The sequence below is a fragment of the Macaca mulatta genome, chromosome 6 (assembly GCF_049350105.2).
Source record: "Macaca mulatta isolate MMU2019108-1 chromosome 6, T2T-MMU8v2.0, whole genome shotgun sequence".
Classification (NCBI taxonomy): domain Eukaryota; kingdom Metazoa; phylum Chordata; class Mammalia; order Primates; family Cercopithecidae; genus Macaca; species Macaca mulatta.
The window spans coordinates 75844432-75849717 of NC_133411.1; positions in this window are offsets into that span (position 1 = coordinate 75844432).

The following is a 5286-nucleotide window of genomic DNA, read 5'->3' on the forward strand; positions in this document are numbered from 1 at the left end:
GGCAAACTGGATAAAGAGTCAAGACCTATCAGTTTGCTGTATTCAGGAGACCCATCTCACATGCAGAGACATACACAGACTCAAAATAAAGGGATGGAGGAAGGTCTACCAAGCAAATGGAGAACAAAAAAAAGCAGGGGTTGCAATACTAGTCTCTGATAAAACAGACTTTAAACGATCAAAGATCAAAAGAGACAAAGAAGGCCATTACATAATGGTAAAGGGATCAATTCAACAGGAAGAGCTAACTATCCTAAATATATATGTACCCAATACAGGAGCACCCAGATTCATAAAGCAAGTCCTTAAAGACTTACAAAGAGACTTAGACTCCCATGCAATAATAATGGGAGACTTCAACACCCCACTGTCAACACTAGACAGATCAACGAGACAGAAAGTTAACAAGGATATCCAGGAATGGAACTTATCTCTGCAGCAAGCAGACCTAATAGACATCTACAGAACTCTCCACCCCAAATCAACAGAATATACATTCTAGTCAGCACTACATCACACTTATTCCAAAATTGACCACATAATTGGAAGTAAAGCACTCCTCAGCAAATGTACAAGAACAGAAATTATAACAAACTGTCTCTCAGACCACAGTGCAATCAAACTAGAACTCAGGACTAAGAAACTCAATCAAAACCGCTCAACTACATGGAAATTGAATAACCTGCTCCTGAATGACTACTGGGTACATAACGAAATGAAGGCAGAAATAAAGATGTTCTTTGAAACTAATGAGAACAAAGATACAACATACCAGAATCTCTGGGACACATTTAAAGCAGTGTGTAGAGGGAAATTTATAGCACTAAATGCCACCAGAGAAAGCTGGAAAGATCTAAAATTGACACTCTAACATCACAATTAAAAGAACTAGAAAAGCAAGAACAAACACATTCAAAAGCTAGCAGAAGGCAAGAAATAACTAAGATCAGAGCAGAACTGAAGGAGATAGAGACAAAATAAAACCCTCCAAAAAATCAATGAATCCAGGAGGTGGTTTTTTGAAAAGATCAACAAAATTGATAGACCACTAGCAAGACTAATAAAGAAGAAAAGAGAGAAGAATCAAATAGACGCAATAAAAAATGATAAAGGGGATATCACCACCGACCCCACAGAAATACAAACTACCATCAGAGAATACTATAAACACCTCTACGCAAATAAACTAGAAAATCTAGAAGAAATGGATAATTTCCTGGACACTTACACTCTCCCAAGACTAAACCAGGAAGAAGCTGAATTCCTGAATAGACGAATAGCAGGCTCTGAAATTGAGGCAATTATTAATAGCCTACCAACCAAAAAAAGTCCAGGACCAGATGGATTCACAGCTGAATTCTACCAGAGGTACAAGGAGGAGCTGGTACCATTCCTTCTGAAACTATTCCAATCAATAGAAAAAGAGGGAATCCTCCCTAACTCATTTTATGAGGCCAACATCATCCTGATACCAAAGCCTGGCAGAGACACAACAAAAAAAGAGAATTTTAGACCAATATCCCTGATGAACATCGATGCAAAAATCCTCAATAAAATACTGGCAAACCGGATCCAGCAGCACATCAAAAAGCTTATCCACCAATGATCAAGTGGGCTTCATCCCTGGGATGCAAGGCAGGTTCAACATACGCAAGTTAATAAATGTAATCCAGCATATAAACAGAACCAAAGACAAAAACGACATGATTATCTCACTAGATGCAGAAAAGTCCTTTGACAAAATTCAACAGCCCTTCATGCTAAAAACACTCAATAAATTCGGTATTGATGGAACGTATCTCAAAATAATAAGAGCTATTTATAACAAACCCACAGCCAATATCATACTGAGGAAAAATTCTCTTTGAAAACTGGCACAAGACAGGGATGCCCTCTCTCACCACTCCTGTTCAACATAGTGTTGGAAGTTCTGGCTAGGGCAATCAGACAAGAGAAAGAAATCAAGGGTATTCAGCTAGGAAAAGAAGAAGTCAAATTGTCCCTGTTTGCAGATGACATGATTGTATATTTAGAAAACCCCATTGTCTCAGCCCAAAATCTCCTTAAGCTGATAAGAAACTTCAGCAAAGTCTCAGGATACAAAATTAATGTGCAAAAATCACAAGCATTATTATACACCAGTAACAGACAAACAGAGAGCCAAATCATGAATGAATTTCCATTCACAATTGCTTCAAAGAGAATGAAACACCTAGGAATCCAACTTACTAGGGATGCAAAGGACCTCTTCAAGGAGAACTACAAACCACTGCTCAGTGAAATAAAAGAGGATACAAACAAATGGAAGAACATACCATGCTCATGGATAGGAAGAATCAATATCGTGGAAATGACCATACTGCCCAAGGTAATTTATAGATTCAATGCCATCCCCATCAAGCTACCAATGAGTTTCTTCACAGAATTGGAAAAAACTGCTTTAAAATTCATATGAAACCAAAAAAAAGCCCACATTTCCAAGACAATCCTAAGTCAAAAGAACAAAGCTGGAGGCATCACGCTACCTGACTTCAAACTATACTACAAGGCTACAGTAACCAAAACAGCATGGTACTGGTACCAAAACAGAGATATAGACCAATGGAACAGAACAGAGTCCTCAGAAATAATACCACACATCTACAGCCATCTGATCTTTGACAAACCTCAGAAAAACAAGAAATGGGGAAAGGATTCCCTATTTAATAAATGGTGCTGGGAAAATTGGCTAGCCATAAGTAGAAAGCTGAAACTGGATCCTTTCCTTACTCCTTATACGAAAATTAATTCAAGATGGATTAGAGACTTAAATGTTAGACTTAATACCATAAAAACCCTAGAAGAAAACCTAGGTAATACCATTCAGGACATAGGCATGGACAAGGACTTCATGTCTAAAACACCAAAAGCAACGGCAACAAAAGCCAAAATTGACAAATGGGATCTAATTAAACTAAAGAGTTTCTGCACAGCAAAAGAAACTACCATCAGATTGAACAGGCAACCTACAGAATGGGAGAACATTTTTGCAATCTACTCATCTGACAAAGGGCTAATATCCAGAACCTACAAAGAACTCAAACAAATTTACAAGAAAAAAACAAAGAACCCCATCGAAAAGTGGGCAAAAGATATGAACAGACAGTTCTCAAAAGAAGACATTCATACAGCCAACAGACATATGAAAAAATGCTCATCATCACTGGCCATCAGAGAAATGCAAATCAAAACCACAATGAGATACCATCTCACACCAGTTAGAATGGCAATCATTAAAAGTCAGGAAACAACAGGCGCTGGAGAGGATGTGGAGAAATAGGAACACTTTTACACTGTTGGTGGGATTGTAAACTAGTTTGACCATTATGGAAAACAGTATGGCAATTCCTCAAGGATCTAGAACTAGAAATACCATATGACCCAGCCATCCCATTACTGGGTATATACCCAAAGGATTATAAATCATGCTGCTATAAAGAAACATGCACATGTATGTTTATTGCAGCACTATAGCAAAGACTTGGAATCAACCGAAATGTCCATCAGTGACAGACTGGATTAAGAAAATGTGGCACATATACACCATGGAATACTATGCAGCCATAAAAAAGGATGAGTTTGTGTCCTTTGTAGGGACATGGATGCAGCTGGAAACCATCATTCTCAGCAAACTATCGCAAGAACAGAAAACCAAACACCGCATATTCTCACTCATAGGTGGGAACTGAAAAACGAGATCACTTGGACTCAGGAAGGGGAACATCACACACCGGGGCCTATCACGGGGAGGGGGAAGGGGGGAGGGATTGCATTGGGAGTTATACCTGATGTAAATGATGAGTTGATGGGTGCTGACGAGTTGATGGGTGCAACATGCCAACATGGCACAGGTATACATATGTAACAAACCTGCACATTATCCACATGTACCCTAGAACTTAAAGTATAATAATAATTTAAAATAAAGAAATTAAGAGAGAACATCCAAATAAGCTCAATTAGAAATGAAACAGGAGTTATTACAACCAATACCACAGAAATACAAAAGATCACTCAAAGCTACTATGAAAACATTTACACACACAAACTAGAAAGTCTAGAGGAGATGGATGAATTCCTGGAAATATACAGGTCTAGATTAAATCAGGAAGAAATAGAAACTTTGAACCAACCAATAACAAGTAGTGAGATTGAAACAGTAACAAAAAATTGCCAACAAAAAAAGTCCAGGACCGGATGAATTCACAGCTGAATTCTATCAGGCATTTGAAGAAGAATTGATACCAATCTTACTGAAACTATTGTAAAAGATAGAGAAAGAGAGAATCCTCCCTAAGTCATTCTATGAAACCAGTATCATCCTAATACCAAAACCAGGAAAGGACATAATAGAAAAAGAAAAACCACAGACGAATATCCCTGATGAACAAAGATGCAAAATTCCTCAGCGAAGTACTAGCTAAAAAAATCCAACAGCATATCAAAAAAATAAAACACCATGATCAAGTGTGTTTCATACCAGGGATACAGGGATGGTTTAACACACACAAGTCAATAAATGTGATCCATCACATAAATAGAATTAAAAACAGAAATCATGTGATCATCTTAATATTATTTTAGTTTAATTAGGTCCCATCTATTTATATTTGTTTTTGGTGCATTTGCTTTAGGGTTCTTTTTCATGAAGTCTTTGCCTAAGCCAATGTCTAGAGGAGTTTTACCAATGTTATCTTATAGAATTTTAGTGGTTTCAGGTCTTAGATTTAAGTGTTGGATCCATCTTGAGTTGATTTTTGAATAAGGTGATAGTTGAGAATCCAGCTTCATTCTTGTACATGTGGCTTGCCAATTATCCCAGTACTATTTGTTGAATAAAGTTTTCTTCCCCCACTTTATGTTTTTGTTTGCTTTGTCAAATATCAGTTGGCTGTAACTATTTGGCTTTATTTCTGGGTTCTCTATCCTGTTCCATTGGTCTACATGTCTATTTTTATGCCAGTATCATGCTGTTTGGGTAACTATGGCCTTGTAGTATAGTTTGAAGTCAGGTAATGTGATGCCTGCAGATTTGTTCTTTTTGCTTAGTCTTGCCTTGGCTATGTGGGTTATTTTTTGGTTGCATATGAATTTTAGGATTTTTTTTTCTATTTCTGTGAAGAATGATGATGATATTTAGACAGGAATTGCATTGAATTAGTAAATTGCTTTTGGCAGTATGGTCATTTTAACAATGTTGATTTCACCCATCCATGAGCATGGAATGTGTTTCCATTTGTTTGTGTC